This window comes from Triturus cristatus, chromosome 12, assembly GCF_964204655.1.
Source record: "Triturus cristatus chromosome 12, aTriCri1.1, whole genome shotgun sequence".
Lineage (NCBI taxonomy): Eukaryota > Metazoa > Chordata > Amphibia > Caudata > Salamandridae > Triturus > Triturus cristatus.
In genome coordinates, this window is record NC_140595.1 from 824,398,380 (window position 1) to 824,426,177 (window position 27,798).

Here is a 27,798-nt window from a genome sequence, read left to right on the forward strand (position 1 = left end):
TCCGTGCTCTCCCTACTGACCTGCCGGTAATACTGTTTACCCCTTCATTGTGCTTTGGCCTCTCCACTCCTTATTGTTAGACTGTGTTTGTTAAAAATCTGGTACATTGTCTCCCCTCATTATTTCTCTCTCTCACCCCTCTCTCTCTCTTCCCCCTCCCTCCCTCGTCACCAACTCTACCTGTAGGAGAGTAGGATCTGCTTCTTATAGTTACCCCCACTTTTTGCTGATGTTTCACTGTTTTTTGACTTATGCTGTGGTCCTGATTGGCAGGATCCCAGTCAGACTATCTGATTTCCCTCTAAATTGATTCCATGTACTTTAGGTACACTCCAGATTGGATACTGGGGTACCCTTATGAGTCCCTAGTATACGGTACACTATGTACCAAGGGCATAGGTACCCCAGAGGTCTACCAGGGTCTGCAGCATATATTATGCCACCTCTGAGCAGCCTTCCAAAATGACACCACAGGTCTGCTACTGCAGCCTCAGTAAGGTGGTGCATTCACCCCTTACTGTGGTATAGGTTACCTATATAAATTTTGATCACACACATATAAACCTATAAGTCTTAACAATCCTGAAGGCAGGGTGCTTTGTTTTCATGTGAGAGGGTGCCCATGCATGAGCAGATCCCCTCTGCAGCCTTCGGAATCTAATCCCCAGGGTTGTATGTGATGCAGCCAGATCATATACTATTAAATGCATTATAACCTCGCGGTAAATGCTAACTTTGGAATGGCTGCACAGAAACATGTTGTGTTTGGTGCCAAACACTTTGGAATCATACCTCCCTGCCAGTAACTGGCGTGGGAGGTATGATTCCACCCTACTAGAGGGAGAAACATGACTACACTGGTACCAGCTTAACAGACCCCGGTGCACCACAAAATGGATGCTGCAGACACAAGTCTGCCCTCCTGCTGCTGGACGAAACTCTGGCAGGGGAAGGCCTGACGATCGGTTTCCTGTCACAGGGAGGTGTGACCACCTCCCAGGCAGGCTTTATTGTATTGGGCCTGGGTGGGGGCACTCCAAGAGTGCTTTGATGTTTGCACTGGGGCACGTTTGGTGCCCCTGTGCATAGTCCAGTTCAAACCGGTCCCAGGGGCTACCAGCCCCTGCTCTAGCGCAAAACTGGACAAATGAAATGGGTGTAGCCACCCCTCTTTCCTGACCCTCCCATAGGTGGGTCCACAGAGTGTACAATCCCTTCCTTGGGTATAAAGTAGGAACTCCTGGCTACAGGACTTTAGATATTCCTGGAAGAAACTCTGACACTGAATCCTGGATCTTCGACGATCTACAAGACTAGATAACTGAAGAATCTCCCTTGAAGTAAAGGAGTTACTCCCCTGCTTGTCAGGCACCAAAAAGACGCATCTGTTCGGAGTCCTCAGGAGCTTCGGAGATGCCAACAGAAGACTGTTGCCACACAGGAGGTGGGTTTCCAAGCGTCCATGAGGCTTACATGATTCCTCAGCAAACCTGAGACCCGTAGCCCTTGTGGGGACCGTGCAACCCGAACCCCTGGACACTGTGACCATTTCCAGCTGCACACTCTTCCCGGCATTCCCCGAGGCTGTGCTTTGGGCTACTTGTAGTCCAGACCCCGAGCAGCGATTGCACTGAAGATCACTGGCCTACACTCTCCGAGTGTTCCGTGGGCTGTGTTCCGTGGGCTGGTTCCAAGTGTTTTCTCTCAACACCCCTTTCTAGATCTCTTGTCCGTTGACTTGTGGGTCATTGAGAAGGGCAACTTTACTTTTAGCAGGCTTTCCTGATTGCTCCACAAGTTCCCTGACTCTCCATTGCTTGGGGAGTCCCCTGGACCTCGCTTGTCCCCACCGAAGCCTTTGTTCTCTCACCACGTGGGTTGCCACTGCCAAGGCTTGTTGGTTCCAATCCGGTAACTGAGACCCCTCACTGGACATCCTTTGTGGGACAGCTCGCCTGCGGATCCTTGTCGTCGTCGACTTCTCCTGGTCCTCGTGGCAGCAGAGTCCCACTTCACCTGTCTTCAACTGAAGCACACGACATCGGTGGGCATTCGCCTATCTTGCCCCTGGTCACTGGCTATTGACCCAGACTCTGTCCCCTCTGCTTTCAGGTTCTTCCCATCTCGGATCCAAGCTTGGATCTCCTCGGACACTTCTCCTCTTCACGGCAGCAGCACTTTACATCATCTCGCCATTGAAAACAAGGACGACTTCCGACACCATTTCACACCCATGCACCCGGCTTCCCTGGGTTAGTTAACACGAGTACTCCGGTGCTCCCGTGGGTGTTGACATTAGAACCTTCTATGTCCAAAAGGGTTTGTTCCTAGTCCTCCTCTAAGTGTCCTTAAACTCTAATTTCTCAACCGCAACTTTGTCATAGCATTGTACGGGGCTCTGTAGTATATTGTGCTTATTTACTGTGTTGTATTGATTGCAACATATGTGCTTTGACCTATAATCTCATAAAGAGATTAGTAGGGAGTGTTCAGAAATAAATACATATATATATATATATATATATATATATATATATATATATATATATATATATATATATATATATATATATATATATATTTGCTCCTCTGTCGGGGGAAGATTTGGAAAAGGTTTGAACGGCTTGGTTCCGGCGTGGAGGTACGCACCACCAGCAAGTGTGCCAAATTTGCCCGACCTTTAACCATTTTTGTTGCCCGCGAGAGTGTAAGGGTGGACTGGCGCTACCGAAGACTGTCTCCGGTATAGATCCAAACATCCTTGAAAATGGGTTGAACACGGAGCACAAGTATGAGCTGAAATTAACAAATGTTAATAATTTTCCAACAACGAGGAACCGCCCACTGGAGGGTATGGACTAAAAACTGTTCAAAGAACCACAAGTTCCAGGATGCCTTTCGAACTGTGATCGCGCCCCCTAGAGGGCTATAAAAATAAATTTAGGCAATCATTGTGCATTTGAGCAGTGCCGTGTGTGCTTGGTCTACCTTTGAGAAAGGTCTTTGTAAGACCGAAACGCGTCCGGATTGCCAAAATTATTAAAAAGTGAAAAGCCAACTGTGCGAGTGTGCCTCCTTTGCTCCTCTGCTGGGGGAGAGTTGGAAAATATATATATATATATATATATATATATATATATATATATATCACACACACCTGGTGTAGATCTCCTTTTATTTGGTTATTTAAGAGATTATAGACTGGTAAAACAAGCTGCTTTACATTCCTTCAAAACTTATCTTGAAGGCTGCTCACCATAGCTACCACTAGGATAGCTTTCAATAAAGGTTGTCTTTAACCTATCATCAATAAGGGTTGTTTGGACTGGTGCAAGGTGCCCACTAGAACTAGTGGACAGCATATACCAGGCCAACTTCTCACACTATCCACATAGCCGGACACACGCCTGACCCCATTTTCACGTCCAGAGACCTGGTCAGGTTCAACCACATCTCGCAGCTCACCTGGGCCAACCACTACAGCATCCACTCCACCATCTCAAGACTTACCAACACTGGCACCATGCTCCCCAATTCCATGCGCAGAAACTTGAAAAATATAGCAGAACAGTGGAACAATACTCTCAACTCTCACCTCCCACAATAAGCTGTGAAAAACTTCATAGAATCCATCGACATAATTACCACTGCCAAGCAAGCCAGATCCAGATAACTTGTCAGAAGAGCTAGCTGGTTAATCGCTGAGCTGAAATCCACCACATGCAACTGTTGGCAAGTAGAAAGAAGTGGCGCATCAGCAATGAGATGGGGAGTCGCACCACCTTCAAGACAGCTCTAAACCAGTACCACCCCCTCCTGATAGAAAAAAAGAACGCTCTAGCTGACCGCATAGAGCCCAGTACAAAACGAAGCAAGGAGCTCTTCGACATTGTGAATGAGTTCTCTAACTCCCCAGCCACCAAGAACTACACCACCCACTCCATAGAAATGTGACACCCTGACTAACTAATTCCATGACCAGATCAGTCAACAACGAAAACTTCAAAAGCCTAACCCCCAGCTGCCAACATAATCAGCCTGCTCACACCCACAAACAGAAACCCCCAACACCTGCTCACCAATTGGGACCTTCACAATTCAAGCCACAATCTCCCTTATGAACTCTATGTAAAAAGGTTTACCCACAGACCACTGTCACCACCCCGCCTTCACCCTCAGGAGCAAGACTATTGGCGACAAGCTCAAAGTCCTGAACACCTTCGTTCCCTCAGCATTCTTCCCTGAAGACTGGAGACACGCTTAAGTGCAGCCCCTCCAGAATAAACCATCTGTTGATCCAGGAGAACTGAAGGTCTACCGGCCCATCTCCCTGCACCCGTTTCAAGCAAAGGATCTCAAAGACATTCAACCAGCTACTCGCCAAACACCTAGAACACAACAGTCTCCTGGACTTCTCTGAATCTGGATGCCGAATCAAACACAGCAGAGACAGCCCTCATTGAAGCCACCAACGACATCGGGGCCTTCATTCTCTTGGGCGTATCAGCTGTCTTCAACCCAGTCACCCTTCACATCTTGATCAACAGACTTCACCACATCAGAATCCAGTGAGACGCTCTTAAATGAATCACCTCTCACAGAAGAACTCAGAGAATCCTTCTCGCACCAGTCACCTCTGAGCCGGAGAAGATATGCAGCATCCCACTTGGATCGGTCATCAGCCCCACTCTCTTCAACATGCACATGACCCTCCGCCCGTCCCCCCCCCATCCCCCCGGCAAACACACAGTCAGATCGCCCAGACTCCACATCATCTCCTGTGCCATTGACACCCAGATCATCTTCACACTGTCCGAAGACCCCTCCCCCCACAGACAACTTCCACAGATGTATGAGAAACGCAGCTGATTGGATTAATGGCAGCTCTCCCAAGCTCAGCACACATAAGACTGAAGTCTTCATCTTTGTGGACAACACCTCACCATGAAACAATGCATGGTGGCGTGCTTAACTTGGCCCATGCCCCGCCCCGACAGACCATGCCCGCAACCTCTGCGTCATCTTGAACAGCCATCCATCTATGAAGAAACAGGTAAACGCAGTCTCATCCACCTGCTTCCACACCCTACCCAGCTTGGCAAGGTCTTCAGTTGGCTCACATTTAACACCAGAAGGACCGTCATGCAGGCCCTTGTCACCAGTAGTCGGGAACACACTCTACAAAGGAGTCACCGCACATCTTCTGAAGAGACTATAGACAATACAAAACTCAGCGGCAAGACTCTTCCTCATCTCGCAGACAGACCAGCATTACACTCAACATCAAGAAACTACACTGGCTCCTGTTTCGGAAGAGATTCCGGTTCTAGATGCTGATCTACTCGTACAAAGTCCTGCACAACGAAGGACCAGTATACATCAACAAAAGCATAACCTTCCACTAACAGACCAGACACCTGCGATCGGCTTCCCTCTTCCTCGCAGACAAGCCCTCTGATGCCCCGTGGTTAATAGTCGAGGACGCTCCTCACACCTGGTGGCAAAAGCTTGGAATGACCTTCCCCTGCACCTTCTGGCCGTTCCGGCAATTCAGAAAATGGCTCAAGTCCTGGCTGTTAAAATGAAAAGAGCACCACAAAGCAGTTCAGCAACTCCAGTGCGTTGAGACCCTCACAGGTGAGATGCCTTGCTTTATAAATCCTTGATTGATTAAGAGGTCCTAGACTGTCCCCTCAATTGCTCTGTGGCACCTGGATAAGTGTAGGGAACTGCAGAAGCCTGAATCCTGCTCTGTACCTACTCAGAGCCTTGCACAGCAGCAATGACTCTCTGTGGTCCACCTCTTGGATGCCTTTTCAGGCTGCTCGAGTCATGCGGGCCGGTTGGGGTGTGCCTATACCCTCCCAACGTGAATATGGCTATGCTGTTGGAGAGGGGCGTGACTAGCTCCCACAGCTGGCCCAAAGACAAATGCACCAGTACATTGAACCTACTGTAGATACCCGGTGGACCGCAGAGCACCTCCCCATTAATAACAATAAACAGACATGCCCATCATTCTCAAAGCAATTCAAGGCGCCTGGTATCAGTAGAGACAAAAGTGAATGAGGTCTAGGTGGATGTCACCCTCCTGTGCCAATATACTCACAAAATAGCAGACCGGTTGACTGAGGCTGAAGCCGGGGTCTCAACGGTTGAGGATGAAGTGACGATCCTTAAACTCCAGGCCTCCAAGTTGCTCTCCACAATGGATATACTGGAAGAACGAGCACAGGGTGCTGAAAACCAATGCCTGAGAAAGAGCCTGTGGCTCGTTGGGTTCCCAGAAGGAGTTGAGACCTCAGTGACAGACTGCTTTCTGGAGCAATGGTTCCATTCTTGTGTCCCATTGGATAAGCTGTCTCTTAGTTTCGTGGAGGAGAGGGCGCAGCGGGTCATGGCTAAATGTCTTCCCCCAAGGATTTTCTCATCCCATGATGGGCCACATCTTCAACCACCACTGTCGGTATGTCATCTTCCAGGATGCTCAAATCACCAATATCTGCGCTTCACCACCAAGCCCATGTTCTTCCCAGACTACACCTGGGCAGCCCAGCAATGCAGATGCTTTCTTTAGGTCGTTAAACAAACTTGTGGCCCTTCAGATCCAATATATGCTCCCATTCTCGGTCCATCTGAAAGCTATTTTCAACCCGTCCACCTATTTCTTTGAAATTCACCAACAAGCATGGAAGTGAGCGATGGGTACTCTGGCCCACCAGAGTTGGGGAGGCAGCAAACTCTAGGACAGCTGGGTCCCCCGTGAGCTCTCTCAGGTACCCCTGGGGAATGAGAACCCACTCAAGGAGAGACAGACCGAACCAGCACAGGTGACTATGGTTATTGAACCCATCTCCTGCTGGGAGTCCACCAGGAGCTCTGGACCCAAAGGCGTCGCTCTCAGGCACCCCCACTCTCTTTCAGACTAAGATAGCGATCATGAGCCAATCAATTGAACCCTGGCAGGTGGAGAGGTGCAGAATGCCCCAGTCATGGATAGCCAACCATTGCTGCAGACGCTGTGAACTATTCTATTGCTATATTGCTTAAAAATGTTTTGGATGTGGGGTGGAGGGAGTGTTTTCCTGTGTTCTTTTGTTTTATTGTATGAATTAGAAATTGTTGTCGGCCAGTGTGATCCTTCAATTGAGCAACAGGGAGCCTCCGATGGATCCTGACCCACCCTACTAGTTTCTTTATGTTGAAATATTGGGCGACAGATACTTTATAGTTGTAAGTATGTGCTGGAGGTGGGGCTGTTGGGTGGGATGGGTAAGTGTTCTGTGTTCCTTTTATTCTTGTTTTCTTTTGCAGGCATTTAAATCAAATTTCGTCCACTGCGGGCACTCTCATACAAAATGCTCTACGGCTCCACTAAGTCTATCCCCCTTTGGACCAGGAGGCCTCTCATGAGGAGAGGGGCCAGTTCACCACTTTCCAGTACAGCCCCCAAATGGCTAAGGTAATTTCCTGGAATGTAAACCATGTCCTCAGTTTATAAGAGATTGGCAGTACTTTGCTATATAAAGCGGTTTAGCAACAATGTGGTCCTGCTTTAAGAAACGCATCTTTTAGGTTCCCACTGTCCCTTCGCATCATGTTTGGCTATGACTGAGTTTTTTAACTGAGTTCTTAAGAGGTTCACGAGGGGTCGTGATCCTGCTGCATATGTCCTTCCTAGTTGCGGTGTCCTCCTCATACATTGACCCACAGGGGAGGTACATAGGGATGGAGGGCCCTCTAGAGACTAGACACCAGTACTTCATATCGGCCTACGTTCTCCAACAGAGGTTGCACTGGACACTACAGGCTCTCCAGGACCTTGTGGTGCCTCCCAACCCCCTGGCCTATCTGATTGGGGGTGTGGGTTATTTTTAATGCCGTCCCAGACCCCAGTCTTGATATTTTCGAGGCCCTTTGCCCAGGCTGAATTGCGCGCTCATCACAACTTACATTGTAGGCCAACTCAATTGGCCTATGCGATGCTTGGAGATTATGTAACCCCTCACAAGGGCTGTACACTTGCGTGTCAGCAGCGCATAAACTGGGTCAAAGACCTTGAGACCCTCATTGTTGAAGCATCTGTGTTCTACAAATCATGATTGATTTAATCCGTCTGATTTGGCTCCCAGCCAGTGACCTCCCTTGTATTACAATGCAAAAAGATCCTGACCTGAGTCATCTCGGAACACACACCCCTCTTTAAAATGGAAACCCTTTTGTGCACCTTATGACCTATGTAGCGCATCAACGCCTGGCATCTAGTAGACCAAGACTGTATTGACTTTATAGAGCACTAAAGATCTTCTTTAAGCTCAGCTGTAATAGTGTGGCCTCTGCTGGAACCCCTATGGGCGTCCAGTAAACCCACCCTGAGGGGGTCTGACCAAGGGATATGTAGGGGGAAAGAAGACACGCCAACTGGTACAGGTAATGGATTTAGGAGCCCATATCCTCTCCTTGGAGTGGTGGACCTGTGGCTGTACCTCGGCGACATTGAGCGACAGCTGCAAGTCCACCACTCTAGATAGAGGATCTGGACTGCCCACCCTGAAACAGATCTTCCTAGAGGGAGTGTGGGAGAGGGTTGGCCCAGCTGGTCTACGAGCATAGATACAAATCTAGCAAGCTCTTATTTTGGCTGGCAGCTTATGCTGCCTCGACTAGAACTGTACCGGCCATTTGCAATTTTCATGGAACCCTTCATGAAAGTATGCCCGAGGTTGCTCATGTAATCGCAGTGTAAAAAAGACTTGTAGGGTGCAACCCCTGTACCCCCACAGGAGTCTGCATTCCCACTGCTAAAGGAGATTTCCCATGCACTCGATTCCCTGCCTTTTATAGCCAAAAAACTTGACCAAAAGATCACAACTGAGGAGATAAACATGGCAATTTCAGCTCTCAATTTGGGAAAGACCCCTGGCACAGACTAGTTCAGCATGGCATTCCTTAAAAGTTACCCGACCCGTTCGCTCCATCACCTACTGGCCCTCTAAACTGAGGGGGCAGAGCATTGATCATTCACCCCAAGACCTGGCACTGCCATTATTGTGGTGATTTCTAAGGACAACCAAGCCGCAGAAGATTGCTCCTCGTATATGCCTATCTCTCTCAAAAACGCAGACATCACATTTTTTCGAATGTCCTAGTGACTACATTGTCAGACACTGAGTTACCTAGTCTACCCAGACCAAATGTTGGTTCATGCCTGGCAGGAGCACCCGCTGTTGCATACGGAGGGTACAACTCACCCTGCCCCAGGCGTGCCGATTGAGCAGCCCCCCCTACCGAATTGAATTTGAAACGGCCTTTGACACTGTTTTGTGGACCTTCTTGGAAGCTGTGCTGAAGCACGCAGTTTTTTTAACTTACTACTTTGGGCTCATCAGCCTGCCATACAATGTCCCTGCATCCAAGTCCAGGTAAACTGAGTCCTATACCCGCCCTTCCCAGTAGTCAGAGGCTCCAAACAGGTCTGTTCTCTGTCTCCATTTCTTGGCTTAGTAATTGAACTCTTGGCACGTCTTATCAGATGCGACTCCCAAATTCTGGATGGCTTTAAGAGGAGGATCCTGAAGAGCGCACAGCTCTGTATGTGGATAACATCCCATTACTTCTGGTTTACATGCAGTCTTTCGGCCCCAGACACCTCCACCTATATGGTGAAGCCTCTGGTCTGCAGATAAACATGAACAAGTCACTGTTGGTACCAGTTGAAGACACAGGAGGACATTCCTGGTGCCCTGCGATCCCGATATGCTTACTCCTTCAAATAGTTTGATGTATGTATATTCTACACCTCCCAGCCCTGGCTTGGACTCTTAATATTCAGCCCCTTTACTAAAACCTTGACTAGGGACCTGTAGAAATGGGGCATCCTGCCTTTAAGCGCTATGGGGCGGGTAGCTTTATTTAAGCAGATGTGCTTCCCGCTTTTTGTATGTCATTGTGAACTTCCATCACACAATCCTTCGAGGACAGCCCTGTTGTGCCTTTTGGAGGAAGTTGGTTGACTGAGACTGGAGAGAACCTTTATCGGCATGGCCATAGAGAGGGTTGGCCTAGCTGGTCTACGAGCATAGATACAAATCTAGCAAGCTCTTATTTTGGCTGGCAGCTTATGCTGCCTCGACTAGAACTGTACCGGCCGGATGAACGCCTCCTCAGCGCCCGACATTGTCACAGACATTGTCACAGCCATCCCGGACGGATACAAGATCTCCCGGAGAGATTGCGTCCACCAGATTGGAGGAGGCATCGCCATCGTACACAAGAACACCATCTGCATCACGACCAACTCCGACGACACCTTCACCGCCGCCGAACACCTCCACTTCCAGATACACTCCGACCTCAAGACGACCCTCAGAGGCACCCTCATCTACAGACCCCCGGGACCACGCGCATAATTCAGCGAAGACATCGCAGACTTCATCAGCCCGCACACCCTCCCCTCCGGTGACTACATCCTCCTAGGGGACCTCAACTTCCACCTGGAGAACAACAAGGACTGCAACACCACCACCCTGCTGGACAACCTCGCCTCTCGGACTCAAGCAACTGGTGAACAGCCCCACCCACTACGCCGGCCACACGCTTGACCCAGTCTTCTCATCCAGCAAACACATCTCCTTCAGCCACTCTACCGGACTTCATTGGACTGACCACAGCTGCTTCATAAAAACCACGACCCACCACCACCTGCAACGGGTTCCTCGCCGAAGCTGGAGCAAGATCGCCGCCGAGCAGCTGACCACCTCCCTCAGCCGGAACCCTCCCGCCAGCACAACGGACCCTAACGAAGCAGCCAGCAACCTCACACAGTGGCTGACCGCCTGCGCCGACGACCTCGCACCACTGAAGAACCCTCCCAGCTGACCCGGCAGCAAGAAAGCCCCCTGGTTCACCGACGAACTCAAGGACTCGAAGAAGAACTGCCGCACACTCGAGAAAGCCTGGCGCCACGACCAGACCAGACAACATGACCGCCCTCAAGCACGCCACCCGCAGGCACCACCAGCTGATCCGCACCACCAAGAAGACAGCTTACAAGGAAAGACTGGTCAACAACGCCCACAACAGCAAGGAACTATTCAGCATCATCAAAGAGCTCTCCAACCCCAGCGCCGGAAACAACGACATCACTCCCTCACAAGACCTCTGCAACTCACTCGCCTCGTTCTTCCACCGCAAGATCGCCAACATACACAACAGCTTCGGCACACCAAACACGCACCCAACCAACGCCCCCCACCACCACCACCACCCCCCCCCCCCCCTCTGCGCCTGGACACCGGTCAGCACCGAAGACCCCACCCGCGCGATGAACACCATCCACTCCGGATCACCTGCCGACCCCTGCCCCCACCACATCTTCAACAAGGCCGACTCCATCATCGCACCCCAACTACGGGACATCATCAACACCTCCTTCCACACCGCCACCTTCCCGGAGAGCTGGAAGCATGCCGAGCTCAGCGCCCTCCTGAAGAAACCAACAGCGGACCCACCGACCTCAAGAACTTCCGCCCCATCTCGCTCCTCCCTTTTCCGGCCAAAGTCAAAGTCATCGAGAAGACCCTCAACAGACAGCTCGCCGCCTTCCTGGAGACTAACGGATCCCTCGACCCCTCGCAGTCCGGTTTTCGAGCTAACCACAGCACCGAGACCGCACTGATCGCAGCCACCGATGACATTAGATCCCTGCTCGACAACAGGGACACAGCGGCCCTCATCCTCCTGGACCTCTCTGCAGCATTCGACACTGTCTGCCACCGCACCCTAGTACAGCGCCTCAGCAACATCGGGATCCAAGAGAAGGCACTGGATTGGATCATCTTGTTCCTCGCCGGAAGAACTCAGAGTCCGCCTCCCCCCCCCCATTCAGATCCGAGGCCACCGAAGTCATCTGCGGCGTACCACAAGGATCATCCCTCAGCCCAACCCTCTTCAACGTCTACATGAGCCCCCTCGCAGCCATCACACGCCAACACAACCTCAACATCATCTCCTATGCCGACGACACCCAGCTGATCCTCTCCCTCACCAACGACCCCGCCACTGCCAGAACCAGCCTCCAGGAGGGAATGAAAGACGTCACCGAATGGATGAAGAACAGCCGCCTGAAACTGAACTCAGACAAGACGGAAGTCCTCATCCTGGGATCATCACCCTCCGCCTGGGACTACTCCTGGTGGCCCCCCGCCCTGAGCGCCACTCCCAAGCCTACGGACCACGCACGCAACCTGGGCTTCATCCTGGACTCCTCCCTCTCGATGACCAGACAAGTCAACGCCGTCTCATCATGCTTCAACAACCTACGCATGATCCCTAAGATCTTCCGATGGATCCCCAACGAAACCAGGAAGACGGTCACCCAGGCACTCGTCACCAGCCGACTGGACTACGAGAACACCCTCTACGCCGGTACCACAGCTAAGCTTCAGAAAAGACTCCAACGCATCCAGAACGCCTCCGCACGACTCATCCTGGACATCCCCCGACACAGCCACATCTCCGGCCAACAGAGAGACCTGCACTGGCTCCCCGTCAGCAAGAGGATCACGTTCAGACTCCTCACCCACGCACACAAGGCTCTCCACGACCTGGGCCCCAAGTATCTCAACAACCGCCTGACCTTCTACACACCCACACGCCAGCTTCGGTCGACCAACCTTGCCCTTTCTGCCGTACCACGCATCCGCAGAGCCACCACCGGAGGAAGATCCTTCTCCTACCTGGCAGCCAAGACCTGGAACTCACTCCCCATCCAACTTCGGCTGACCAAGGACCATCTCTCCTTCAGGAAGCAATTCGAGACCTGGCTTTTCGAGCAGTAACGGACCCCTCTCCCCCAGCGCCTTGAGACCCTCCGGGTGAGTAGCGCGCTATACAAATGCTATGATTGATTGATTGATTGTTGGGCAAAAAAAATATCGCCCGTAACTGGAAGTCGCTGGAACCATGCCTCATTCGAGGGGTAGAGGGGGGTGGACTGGTGTGCCAGCCATGAGAAGCCGATTTACAAGGCCCTGTTTTGCCAACGAAATTATAAGATGTGGAGCGGGTGTTGGATAAATCATGGCCTGAATGGGTAATGATGTTGATGATAATGTATTTACTATGTCTATATCTCCAATGCATTTTTTTTTAGTCTTGTAGAATTTTGTGGAAAATGACGAAATCTGAGAACTTGGGTATAAAAAAAAGAATGATGCTTTAAATTCCCACAGTTTCCTGGATAAGGACAATTTGTCCTAGTGCCGGCAGTGCTAAAGTTAAAGTAGCTGCCACCCATAGGCTGTGCACCACAAAGTTTTATCTTGCCCGCACCACAGGAGACCTAGCTGCAGGCCCAGAAACATTTGGTAGTCTGGCTTATAATTCTACAGCGGCTGGTGCTGGAAAAGAATAGCCGCCTATTTGCAACCATCTCTGGACTTGGATCTTCACGCTGCTCTTCAGAGTTGACAGTAAGTTCCTTTGGTTTCTGACAAAGATTTTGAGTGCGTCAGTGTTTACAAAGTTTATTGAGCAGATGCACTTATTGTGTGAATCTCGACCCACGCTGGTGTTCAAGATCTCCTCTTGCAAATCTCAGGTGTCTTTCACACACTCAAGACGACGTCCCAATTCTGGTCACATCACTGCCTAGGGTGACATCCTGGTCTTCTCCAGCAGCAGTGTACCAATGGCGATGGCCCTTGAATCCCCATGAGCCTTTCCTGGTATACAGAGGTTGTGTTACTCGCCTAAGGAGGCAAGCTTCTTGGGGTCACAGCTATAGCCCTATTATTTCAACATCGCTGAACCAGGACAACTGTCCCTAAGTTCCTGTTGCTCACTCTTGTGCAGTGGTTGTCTCTCACATTTATGGCAGCCCTATAGTCTCTGATGTATTGTTAAAACGCGATGGCCCTAAAGTTTCAGTCCCCCCTTTTCTAATTCAGGGGTCATGTCTCGCATGCAGACAGGTAGTCCGATCGGTGCAGTGGTCCGGATGCACCCTAACCTTTCATTCTGCCTCTCAGATTCTTGCACCATGACTTCTAGATCTTGCTACTGACTAGCTCTGTCCTGAACCTCAGAGTTCACTGGTCTTGGGTTAGGTAGAAGGTTGTGCACTAGGTGAGAGTTCTTGATTCTCTTGGGTGATGTTTCCTCAGCAAGCATGGGAGATTGGACGACCCTCTGGGTCACAATCCTGGTTGCAATAAGCTGAACTTTGACCAAGTCTTCGTCTCAAGCCTCCTATTTAAATATTTTCCATATACACTGTTAGATTTTGTCTCTCTGCTTTTTATGTTCGTGTAACGGGTCGCCTATTTGCAAATGCCCACATCTTATGACACTGTAAGTCATCTATCACTAAAGAACAGTCTTCAAATTTGGGAACTCCCAACACAGGCCACCTTGATTTTTTCATCAGTGATATGTGGTTTTAAAGGTTACCCGTGACATTGTTCCCACTCGTTGTGATTCCCTTATCAGTCCTATAGTCTTCGACAGGTGTGCTCAGGCCTCCTTTGCCCAGTGATTCCTTACGAATGAAAGAGTTACCTTTTGAAATGCAGGGCAGACCCTTGCTCTCCCTTCACCCTGTGTTTTCCCTTCCTGTGTGAGAAAATGCAATCCACATTTCTATTTTTAAGATTTATTGATTGACATCTGAACTTAGTGTTGTTTACTGTTGATTATTATTAGACTTTTTTGACTACAGTCTGTCACATGACCTCTTCAGACTTCATGGCAGAAGACAGAGTGCAGGAGTTGCTACGCTTATTGCGAGAAGCAAGGTGCCTTGATTCCCTGTTGGACATGGGAGCGATCTCTGTGTCAGTTCGTCCGGCTAGCCGCCGCAGTATTGGCATGCACTCTAAGTCAGAGCCAGGGGACATTATGAAGCCTAGGTAGTTGGATGGGCCGCTTGTGGGTTCAGGGAGGGCCTCTGAAAGCAGGGAGATGTCTGAGTGAAGTGAGGGTGGCAGGATCGCAGACAAGTGGCATAACTCAATGCACTTACAGTGCAAGATGCTTCCCGCTTGGACTCATGGCATGCAGAGAAACAGAGATAGCTAGCATAATGAAGCGCATGTGGGGGTTGGGCAAAAGTCATGGCAAGCGAGTCCGGGCACAGAGGTGTCTTGCCCAGGGTAGTAAACAAAGACTGATGCATTGTGGTGCGGCCACAGAAGAAAGCAGGCTAAAGCAATTCACAGGCAATGTTGCACAAAATAAGGTTACAGTTCCTCACATAGGGTGAGGGGGTGATATGGCTGATAGAAGGGTGGGTGTACTGGGATTCGGTTGCAGCGGGGGGGGGTCTAAGTGATCAGATCTGAATGCCATCAAACACCCTGAAGGGTGTCCAGCTTCATCATTGAGCAGCTCCTCATTGGGCTGATGATGCAGTGCCTGACCGGCTCCTCAGTGGGGTTCTTTAGCTTTGATCTTAGCCGTATTGATGAATTCAAGTGAGTGGGTGTAAGATAAGGGTGGTGTCTCGGTGACCGAAAATAGCCTAAGGAGTGCCGAGGTTACTTTTACTAAAGTGGTCCCCTTGACAAAGTAAAAACAATGGAGCAGTCACGGGTAATGATGTACCAAGATAGCTTCAAAAAGGGTGACGTGGGATCTGCCTGAGGTAGGCCAAGCACATAGTCCAAAATAGCTAGGTGGGCCTCTTTGAGAGTTCACTCCCAGCCTTTGCTAGACATGGTGGTCCCCTCACAGGATGACCAAACAGAAGCTCATAGGGACTAAATACCACTGCTTTCTGTGGCACTTCTCTGTAGGTAAAAACCAGACATGGCAAAAGGACATCCGTAACCTTCTGAGTTCATCAGAGAGTCTCGTGATCATACCTTTTTTACATTTTCGTGAATACGATAACAGAAAGCAATCCCAGAAGTACATCAGTGTTGAGCAGACAACGCAGTAATATAAAGAATGCAAAGCATCTACTCAGTATGTTACATGGAGATACATCAATGCAATTAGGTGCATAAATAGACACGATGTTTGATCAACGACGAGCAGAATCTAGTACTCACAGGGCTACAACACATGCAGTGAATAACAGGGTTGTTGTCCAATCATCCCACAGGGTGAAACCCTTGTCTCAGTCTGCACCATCAGTCAGGACCATCCCCTTCAGTCACATCCATCTCTTTTCCCGCTATATAGTGCTGATACAGACCCCAAAAACGTTTAGGGCGATTCTAGGACGATAGTAATTCACTATACAATTCAGATTGTGTAGTACATTAAACCATATCTTTTGAACAGTCTTTGACAGTAGGAGCTGGTCCTCGAGCCCAGCGCATCGCAACCCTGCGTTTTGCAAGCAGTAGACCCATGTCTATTAATCGGCGTGTCTTTCAGCAGTCGCCTTGTACAACCCGGCAAAGCCAATAGTGGGTCCAATGGCAGTGGCAACCCTGTGATTTTGCTCACCATGCGACAAATTAATCTCCAGTGGTTCGCAATCACTGGGCACGACCAGCGGTATGCAAGAACACAGCTGGCGTGACTATACACCGCTCACATTCTGCAGAGTCACGGAGGGCATATCTGTGCAGCCTGTCAGGCGTATAATAACCTCTATTAAGGAACTTAAAATGTATGACTCAGTGTATCCCTTTCAAGGAGACATTCTGCGTGACCTCACAGCAATATGGCCAGGTGATGTCATGGAGACCCTCCCCAAGATCATTTTGCCATTCCAGCTAGCCTTGCTGAAGTGATTCCTACGATAGTCCAGTGATATGTTCTAAATACTGGAGTCTATCTTACTAGGAGATTCCGTACACAGAAGGAAAGAAAAGGAGGCTATCTTGGGCAGTTCCGTCATGTCCTCCCCAAGTGTTCTGCGAATGGCATGCCTCACCCTGTGAAAGTGAAACTTCACAAGCGGTGTGTGAACATGCACTTCCGCCTCATTATCAGCTCATCCTCTAGCCGTGCCTTCAGAAAGTAGCTCCCCAATTTTAACAATGTTAATTGATACCAGTGCTTGGACCACCTCTCTTTCACGGTATGCTGGCAGCCAATGGCATCACTCCAGCGGGGTTGAAGGGAAATACAAGATAGTGGCCGCCTGCCTTTTTAACAAATTTTGACATGCATGAGTACCCGAATTAACGGAGTCCAAAATACCAGCTCGCCTGAAACAACAACAATGAGAGAGGAGGGGGCCCAGCCGCAACCATTTCAATCTGTACATGTGGGAGGCCACTGGTGTACCCAGTGGTACGCATGTGAACCTTGTTCCACAAAATAATTTAATTCCAATTCCGGGGCCCGCCTCAACACTACCTGCATGAAAGCATTTCACTGCGTCGAGAGACCTCAGCAGCTTTGGTTTCTGGCTTAATATGCAGCAGCTTTGGTTTCCGGCTTAATATGCTGTATTGTTCCAAACTCAGTCGGTAGATTGTATGTCGAGGTATGCCCTGGGACAAACCCTGATTGTTCCGGACCAACAAAGAAAGCAACCAGCGGGCCAGCTGGTTAGCTAAGATTTTAGCGAAGAGCTTGGTATCCACATTAAAAAGTGACCGGGGCCTAAAGGATGAACATTCATTAGGGAGTTTGTCTGGCTTTAATAATGTAACTGTTAAGGCTTCCCTCGTTGAGGGGGCATTCCCCCCACCCCCTATCTCCTCAAAAAGAGTAATCCGGTGTGGAGTAAGCAACTCCTTAAAGAAAGCAACAGTAAGGCCATCTTGCCCTGGGGTGCTTCCAGCACACATTGCATTTAGCGCAGCAAGCACTTCACCGGCATCTAACGGCCTCATTAGGTGCTCCTTATGCTCATCAGTCAACCAGGGCATCCAAATATGTTCTAAGTATTCTTTGATCGCTGCATCATCAGCAGTCACTCTAGAGTGGTACAGATAGGAACAGTACTGATCACACTTATCTGCTATTGCTGTTGGGTCTCTCAGTAGCTCGCCACTCTGCACGCAACTCAGACACACAGCCCGACTCACACCAATCTCTCAGCACAGCTTCTTACACTGAGCCCGGCCTTTCCCCTCCCCATATGTTTTGGCAACTGCGTATTTCCCCATGTGTTTAACCTTGCTGTCAGCGATTTCGTGGTACTCCTCCAATGAATTTAATTATTCCGCTACCCGAGCATCCCAACTCACCAAGGCCTCCTGCTCTATCTCGATCAACCAAACGATTCTCAAGGCTAGCCAGTGTAGGAAACTGGCTCTGTATATACTATACCAAAGTGAGTTATAGTGTGCACAGAGTCCAGTTGAACCTCAAAGGTAGGCAGAGGTAAAGTTAGATAGCACCTCACTCTCTATTTGTGGTAGTGTGGTCAAGCAGGAAGGCATTATCAGAGCACCATGTTAAGCATTTGTTGCACACACCCAGTAAGCAAATTAATTCAAAGACTGAACTTCAGACCAATTGGTTTTGTATAAAATTACTCTTTGTTATTTTATTTCCTAGAACCAAGTAAGCCTGGCACAGGTAAGTTGATAATTACTTTGCAGTAAATATACAGTTTGAAATGCCGTTGCAAATATACTTTGGAATGGTTACAGTTTGAATTAATGGTTATGCAATACTGTGAACTGCTGCACATATACTTTGTATTGATCTTGCAGTTAAAATTACAGGCAAGTTATTTTTACGTTACTTTCAGATTTCTTTTTAGATTGTTTTCTACTCCCTGTGATATGCCTAGCTATCACACTGGGACATTTCCAAGAGAAAAAGTAAGTTAAGTCAGTTTTGCACAATTGTTATTTTTCAGGTTTCCATACAATTCAACTCCACACTTGGAACATTTTTCAGAGAAAAACAGTAAATAGGTTCCTATGGAGAGAAATTAAGTTAATGGTTACCAGGTAAGTAATCGGTCTTTGGAGTTGAGCTTCTGGGTTAGAACAAGGGTTCCCCCAGGGTCAAGGATTCACTCTCGTTACACCCTCAGCGGCACTAGGGCGGCCGGGTTAAGAGTGCTGAGGCACAATATTATCCAATGGGGGATGGGGGTTCTCCGGTTGGTGGCTGCTGGCTAGCAGGCCAGTTGGCTGTGTGAGCAAAGCTCCTGAACTTTAGCTCAGGGCAAATGGGGAAACAAAGGTGCACCCTCAGCGGCACTAGGGTGGCCGGGTGCAGGGTGCTGTTTCGACGTGAGGCACCCTGTTGTTTGCTATGGGGAACCTCCGGTTTGAAAAGGCACTGCAGGGAAGAAGGTCTTCTGGGTGCGACCACCACTTCAAAAGGTAAATTGGGGGTTGGCTAAGCACCGTTGGTTGGGCCACCCAAGGCCACGCGGCGTCGGTTGCTGGGTTGCCTTTTGGGGTCCCTTTTGGGGTAGGATCTTCGTACCAGCTCCTGGTCGCGGTTGAGGGGTCCTTTTGGATTTAGGTTGCAGGCGTCGGCTGGAGGCTTGAGGCAAGTCGGGCATCACTGGATCTCGGGTCAGGATCACCAGGGGGACCACCTCGTGCTGTTTGCCCACTCGAGCTCCGGCCGTGTACGGCGGGTGCAAACTTGTGCGAATTCTCAATTTCCGGCCGATGCCAGAGATTGCAGGTTAACAAATCCGGTGTTCAGGGGAGACAAAGTCTTTGTGGTTGAAGGCAGGTAGGTCCTCCGGGGTTTTCAAGGTTGCTGGCTGCAGGACACAACAGGATTTTGCAGGAGCAGGTTCGAGGGGGAGACAGGCCGGTAGGGCTGGGGCCAAGTTAGTGGGCGTCTTCCACTTGTGAGGTTCTGCACGGATGTTCAGTCCTTCTTCTTCTTCTTGTAGTTTCATCTTGTTTGAGGAAGCAAGGTTCAGGAGTGCCCCTAAATACTAGATTCAGGGGCGTTACAGTTTGTTAAAAAGGTTGCGACCAATGGCTCCCTTCCCTGTGGTGGGTACTGCCCCTATTATGCTACCCTACAGTGGGAGGGGGCATAGGCCTATCCCTGGTTAGCTGGGTCCCCCCATCTGCAGGATGGCATGGACTGAGATTTGTGCTTCACCTCGCTTCCCCCACCTGAGGGGTGAAGTTGGCAGAGGTGGGCACACCTCTCTCCTCACTTGTTGTTCCTGCCGGTTTTCCCGCCCAAAGTGGGGTTCTAAACCACTGGGGGCCAGTTGCTGAGAGCAGCAAGTGGCCTAGGGAAGCTTACAAAGGCGGTAAGCCTTTGACGCTTCCTCTTCGTGAACCCTGCCAATCCTGGGGGAGGAAGCTTTGTACCTCGTCCCAGGATGTACATTGTTTCAGGCCCCAGAGAGCAGTAAGCTCTTGCCACAGGGGTCCAGAAACATGTTTGGTGGTGGCAGCTGAAACACTAGTGGTAGGTTAGTTTTCAGTGGGCATCTCTAAGATGCCCTCTGTGTGCATTTTTCATTCAGTCCCACACTGGCATCCGCGTGTGCTTAATGTGCTGAGAAGTTTGATACCAAACTTTTCAGTTTACAGTGTGGCCATTATGGCGTTTTGGAGTTCATAATGACAAACTCCCAGCACCATATACTCTTAATGGCAGCACTGCACTTACAACATCTAAGAATGGACTTAGACACTGTAGGGGGACATGGCTCATGCACCTGTATCCTCACCACTGGTATAGTCCACCCAGCTAGAGGGGAGCATGACCTATGCCAGAGCAGTGGGTTGCAGGCATGGCACAAAGAGAAGTGTGTCATGTTGACTCTTCACTTTGTTCTGCACCAAAACACACAGCCTGCAAAGGCAGTGTGTGAGTGAAATGGTACAGGACCTCTAAGGGTGGCACAATAAGTGCTGCAGCCTTTAGAGGCCTTCTCTGGTCACAGTGCCCTGGGTACCTGTGGTACCATTTACCAGGGGCTGACCTTTGGCCAGAGATGCCAATTGGGTTTAGGCTTCAATGCAGTTTTAGGGAAAGAACATAGTCCCTGGGTACCTGATTAGCAGGAGCCCAGGGCACACTCAGTCAAAGCACATCATCTATTCAGAAAAAGTGGGGACAACCATGCAGAAAGAGGGCACTTACTCGCAGCCAGTCTCCCTCTAAGAGAACAGAGGACCCCAGAACGCTTGGACATGGCTATCCCCTGTATATAGACTTTTAAAGTCTCCCATACTGTATAAAGCTGGCGAACAGAGCCAATATTTGTTTCAAAGAAGCTCTCTATGTCCGCAGCCATCTCGGATTTGAAGACCCTGTCTAACAACGAGTATGGCGGAAACTGCCATGTGAAGGGAGCAGGCCTCTTCTCAGGTCTCTCTATGTCCAGCATTATTGGTGAGTGATCTGAAAAGGAGTGGGGGTGAGTCAACCAGGCGCAAATCTGAGGATACAAAGTTCTAGCGACCAACCAATAATCCATTCTGGTATGGAGGTCATGCAGGGCTGAGTAGTGGATAAAGCCCCCGGCAGCCGGTGAGAATGTCTGCCAGACATCCAGCATATTCAACTGAGTTGCCACATCAGTAATCACTATCCGCAGCTGAAGGGCAACGAGCAGGGCCCCAGGATCGGTCCAATGCCTGGCCCAGCACGCAGTTGAGATCCCCACACCATATTTGCGTTAGAGAGGACTCCCCTTCCAGACCCCCAAACAAGTTGTGATAGAATTGGTGATTATCGTAGTTAGGTCCATTGATCTTAACTATAAGTATGTCAGCTCCCTGCCCTAGACAGCTAGAGATCACAAACCTGCCCCCTTGGGTCTGCCTCAAGCACCTCCAAATGTATACCTGATCTGGGGTTGACCCAGGTGAGCACCCCCATGGCATGCGTAGTGAACCCCGCCGCATGAAAGGTACCATGTAAACGCCTAAGTGTAAGCATTTTACTATCTATGGGCAAATGGGTCTCCTGTAATAAGGCGATATCAATCTCGTGCCTAGTAAGATAAGATATCACCTTTCGCGTCTTTCTAAAATCATTAAGGCCCCAAATGTTCCATGTGAGGAAGCGAGCTCTATTGCCCTGGCTCTGCGTCATTTCAAGTTACATTAACTAGATCTGCACTATCTATAGGATCCATGCGTCTCCAACCCTCTCTCATATAACAGTGCATTGTTATAGAATTATGTAAGTACTGTATGCATACTGTTACCAGCTCACCGCTTGGAAATCCACAAAGTCAGAAATAAGACGTGGCCATTTGAACACTGTTTATACACCCATCGAGCAACAGTTAACTGGATCCCCTAAAAGTTGAGGTAGTCTCACTGTCACCAACTCAGAGGCCTTCCTGCCAGGCCAGAGAGGACCATTCGCAAGCTGCGGCAGATCTAAAGTCTCAATGTCGATCTCCATCAAAGCTGACCGCATCCCCAAACAAGCATCTGAAGTTATCCCCTCAAACTCTGGGCAGCAGGCATCCATGAATCACCTCTAGTGCACTTCAAACAGTCCATATGTTACATACCTGTTCAGAGAAATGTAAGAAAACCAGAGGACAACCGTGTTATACTTGCCCCTCCATATCAACCCAAACGCCCCGGCCAGCTCCTCAGTGTTTCTTCTCCGTCCATCAGTCTTGATGTACTCCTTGTTGGCCTTCTGCAGTGACTTTGGGTCAGTGAAAATCTTTGATCCGCCATCCACGATGACCCTCAATTATGCTCCCATAGGCAACTCATCAAGGGAGCAAACTGTTGTCTTTCCTCATGCACCCTCATGGTGAAGTCTGGGAAAAGCAAGATCGAGGAACCCTCAAATTGTATATCGAGTCTCTCTCTAGCTTGCCTCAACGCAGCATCCCTGTCCCTTTAGTTCAATAATTTAGCAATAACAGGATGTGGGGGAGCACCAGGCGGTTTCCTAGGACCCAGGGAGCCTTGGGCACGACAAATATGGCTGAAAATGTGTCGCGACCCAGGAGTGTCACCAAGAGCTGCTCAACTAATGCCTCCATATTGCCCATTGCTGGAGATTCAGGAAGGCCTGTGATGCGGATATTACATCTCCTTGATCTAGCCTCCAAATCCTCTCCCTTGTCCTGCAGGACGGTAATGAGCTTCCCCATCTGTTTCTGGGCATTAATTGTTTCCATCTCAGCGTCTTCAGTTTCGAACACCAGTCTCTCCGCCATATTTAGGCGCTCACTATGCTCAGACATGCGGTCCATCCGGTAGGCCAGAGAGTCACTTTTGCCATTTATCGTAGACCAGCTTTTCTGTCTTGCCCTCAAAATTTGATGGATATCACCTTCAGACTCCTCGGTGTTATCACTCTGCACATCGGGAGACTTGTCAGCGCCTATATCCCTCTGTTTCGACTTGCGCTGCTCAAACTGCAGCTTAGACTGTGATTTGTCCATCTTGCCCATAGTCTTTAAATGTCCAAGCCCCACCACAGCTGCCACAAGGCTCACAGTCTCGTAGTACTCTGCCCACGTCAGCAAGGGTCCACAAATCAATCCGCTCAATATTCAGGTCCAGGCAGGAGTCCTCTGCTTAGTAAAAGCCTACACGGGTAGCACAGCAGGGATACAAACAGGAGAAAACCATAGGGGGAAAGCCCAATCCCTGAGTCGTTAGTAGATCGTAGCAGTTGATAGTGGGCATGGGAACTCCCTAATCTATCTTCTGGTGCCAGACAGGACAGAGTAACAAGGCCCTCTGTGTGCAGCGATAACGTCTAAACATGTCCCTCATCAGCCGGCCAGCAATTTAAGTCTCCCCTCACCGATCCCTAGCAGTCTCACCAGGCCTCCCCCAGCAATCTGGAACCAGTATAACAGGGCCCAAATTGCTATCGCTGCAATTGCTGTCAGAGAGGCGGCTGGGGGCCGTCCACCGGTGTTTGCAGTGCACTCCCTGTCTGCCAGCAGGAGCGTGCTCGATCCGGGCAACGTCGTGGATATTGCCCAGCCGCTGACAACCAGGACCCAGCACCACCCGCCGTCCACCGGTTGGGCACAAAGATCGCTCACGTCCAATGTGGGCACAAGGTTGCGGTTTTGGGCTACAGGGCAGCCATGCAGAAGCGTACCACACCTCGCCGCACAAGCAGCTTGTCCGTGCCCAGACCGGTCAGCAACGAGCCAGATGCCGCCAGCCCCAAGGATGCCATCCGAGCAAGGTATGTGCTCCGCTCACCAGCGGAGGTCAGTACGGGCCACAGGCCCTGAGACTACTGGTGTCCGTGCTGCCACGTCTCAGCCGGTAATAGACTGCAGCACTCGTCTTCACTAGGCCCTTGGAGGCCGCAGCGCAGCCCCGTCCACCAGCAACTCGGACAGACACGATGAGCACGCCGATGGGCAATGAACCTCAAGTGCTTTACAGAGCGGCAGCGAGCATGTAATTTGTTGCTTGGATGTTGCCGGATTCCTGCCGGATAGTTACGATTGCATACGGAGCTCACCTAGAAAGCGGCCATCTTGAGACCAGGAAAATGAATTGGTGGGTTGTATGGACTTTGACTATGAGAAGGATAGCCTGGAGGAGGACTAGGTCTTGGGCAGTCATGTAATTGATAAGGCGTCACAGACGTGGTGGCAGCAAGGGGCAGGAAGGTCAGTGGGTGCTGGGGGCTGGATTTGTTAATCAGTGTCCACCTAGTGTTTAACAGGTTTAAGACACAGTATTGTCCAGATCCACTGACACAAGGTTGGCGGGTAGGTGACTTCTACTGGCAAGGCAACAGAAGCAAGGCAGCAGACTACGGAGCGGGTACTGACTTTAATGCCAGGTGAGGATGTAAGTGCCACTTTCTCTGCCACTGTTATGTTTTCAATTGTGGTGGAGGCTGAGAATGGAAAGTAGTAAACAACATGTCTACAGATGTACTGGTATGTTAAGGACACTGGGTTAGGCACGGAGGAGCGAAGCTCTGATACAAAGGAAGAAGGTACGCAAAAAAAGGAGGCTGTACAAAGAGATGGAGGATCTTGTGCACGGACAGGTAAGTCAGCAAGAGAACAACGAGGGGGCAAGGTCAAACACGGGAACTGATGCTGTGGAACAGATTGTGATGAGAGGTAGAAAGGTACGGTCAAAATAGCGGAGTTCAAAGAAAGAAAGGATTTGAAAAAAGTTTTCATACATGGTGACAAAACAGATGGGGGCACACAATCTGTTGTCCACCACAGAAAAGATCTGGCAGGGATTATATGTCGGAATGTTTAAGCTGTTGCATAGGGAGCTGAAAACTACAGAAAGGTCCAAGGAGGAAGAATATGACCGGTTCACTGTTAAAATATCGATGTAACATATCGCAGTAAAAATATTGAATACCAAAATATCGACTACCCAAAACTTGAACAGGTAAGTACAAAAATATAGATGTAAATAATATAGATTTTTTTTAAATATATATAACCAAAAATATAATGTATTCAATACGAATGTTATTTTTAACCAAACTAATTAAATTTAATTGACATTTTAACTAAATATTACAAATAAAATTAATTTAAAAAATATAAACACACAAACAATAATTTATACATATATTTACTTAAAAATAATTTAACAATTATCTTTATTGAATTTGTAAACTTTTAAATTACATAAACATAAAATTAATTATATCAATTTAAACATACCATTTTATAAGTAATTCTAACATTTAACTATTATAAAAATAATTACAACATACATTTCACAGTAAAATAAATACAACAGTAGGGAAAATGTTGGATAGCGGAGGGGTAAAAATTACTATTCCCACTCCAGTGACTGCAACAGTAGGAAAAGTGTTTGAAAACACAGGGGTAAAACTTACTATTCCCATTACAGTGAGTGCAACAGTAGGGAAAGTGTTGGATAGTGGAAGGGAAAAAATTACTATTCCAACTCCAAAGAGTGCAACAGTAGGGAAAATGTTGGATAGCGGAGGGGTAAACATTATTATTCCCACTCCAGCGAGTGCAACAGTAGGGAAAGTGTTGGATAGCAGAGGGGTAAAAATTACTATTCTCACTCCAGTGAGTGCAACAATAGGGAAAGTGGTGGTGGTGTTATATGGTAGGGAACAAAATAAATAAATTTATGTTTTAAATGTTTTTTTGGTTTTCAAATTTGAACGTAATTAATTATGATTTTACAAATTAGTATAAAAAAAGATTAATACACATTTGTTGAATGCACATTCTTTAACACTATAATATGCACAACACACCGAAAATAAATTAAACAATTACCAAAATTACTTATTAATTTTTTTTAAACTAATTATTGATTCCGAAATTTAAAAATAAATTACTTCTCACTCTTCTCATCATTTACACCTATAAACACCACAACACCCCTAACATTAATTGCACAATTACCATAATTAATTACTAATTAATTCAAAATAGTTAACTAATTAATTTATCAATTAAAAATAAACTACTTCCCACTCTTCTCACCATAACACAAATAATAAAAATACAAACAATTCTTATACAAAAAATACATGCATCACAAACATAACATATTTACTAAAATACATAACATTAATACAAAAATTGACATTTTTAACATCTATATTTCTGCAAACTATATTAAACACTTCGATATGTTTTACATTTATATTAAATACACAAAATTGATATTCTGCATCACAATATTTTTCTTTCGATATTCTTGACCAACAATATTTTTAGCACGATGTTCTGGCTCGGCACCATATGACCTGCCCAAACGACCTAGGGTTCCCATGACAATATGAAACTGAACAGCAGTATTTTTGCTTTTCGCTAGTGTATATTTAGAAAAATCTCCAGAGCAGAGTGTGGTCCTATTTAAAAAGTTGGATGTTGGCAGATGCTTGCTCTGTATATGGTATACCACTTAGGGGCCGATTCCGATCTCGGTCGGAAGGGCACCGAATCGGGTTACGGCATTAACGAATCCGATTCGGAGGCTGATTTTCAGTCCGAGTCGTACACGGGTCGAAGTACGATGCGAACAAGCGCGAAATCTCCGTCCGAATCTTTTCCGGTTCCGAACCGCTCGGTACAACATGGTCACAAGCAAACCGTGGCGTGCAATGGAGACGTTTCACGACTGAGCTAGTATGATGCTCGATTCGGACAGCCAGATCGAGTATGAGCGTCCGGCTTGCAATAGCTCCCGGAGATGGACTTCGGGGGTCCGCGACGGACCCCCCCCCCGTCACCCGCAGACTTACAACTCGGACACAGGGGGAGACCTATGGGTCTCCCTAACACAGGCATGTACGGTTCGGATGGCACCGACGCGTACCCACTTTAGGGGGCGCACTTGTCCGCGACGTACCCATTCAGTCAATGGGAGCCCATGTACGACCGGCTCCCTTTGACTTCTATGGGAGTTCGACTGAACCTAGTCCGACAGCATACGGCCGCATCGTACTTGCTCGGTCGGACTGCAGGACCCCGGCTCTTTTGGAAAACACTCCGGATCTGTCTCGGTCGGATTGCTGTCCGACCCGGATCGGAATCGGCCCCTTAATTGTAAAACTCATTACCCAATGTACAGTGTTAACGCATTATTTTTTTCTACATTTTGTAAAAGTTTTTCTCTTTTGCATTAAGGAGCACATTCAAGGACTTCATCTTGAAGTAGATTAGTGGTATAGTAATAATAATGTTACAAATATACTTTGCATGTTTTTCGTGTTCATCCAAGGATTCAGATGTTCAAAACGTTTTAAAGGGTTTCAGTGTAAGTACAGCCAAACAAGGATGGGTTCCAGGACATCTGGATAACTACATAGGGGGTTAATAACACACTCCACAGGACAACATGATCAGTGTCCAGGGCTGTTCCTTAGACTATGTAAAAAAAAAATTAAAAATCAAATAGACCTAGTATTTCTGTACTACTATTAGGTCTTGGACACAATGTCTACTCATGGTCTAGCCAT

At 48.5% G+C, this 27,798-nt stretch overlaps 1 long non-coding RNA gene across 1 annotated transcript in view; it reads left to right on the forward strand.

Moving 5' to 3' along the window:
* Positions 1-27,798, forward strand: part of LOC146782989 (uncharacterized) — a 56,322-nt gene that overhangs the window by 15,178 nt on the left and 13,346 nt on the right. Inside the window, exon 2 of the long non-coding RNA XR_014972406.1 lies at positions 7,315-7,462. This is a non-coding gene — a long non-coding RNA (uncharacterized LOC146782989). The remainder of the gene's footprint in view (positions 1-7,314; positions 7,463-27,798) is intronic.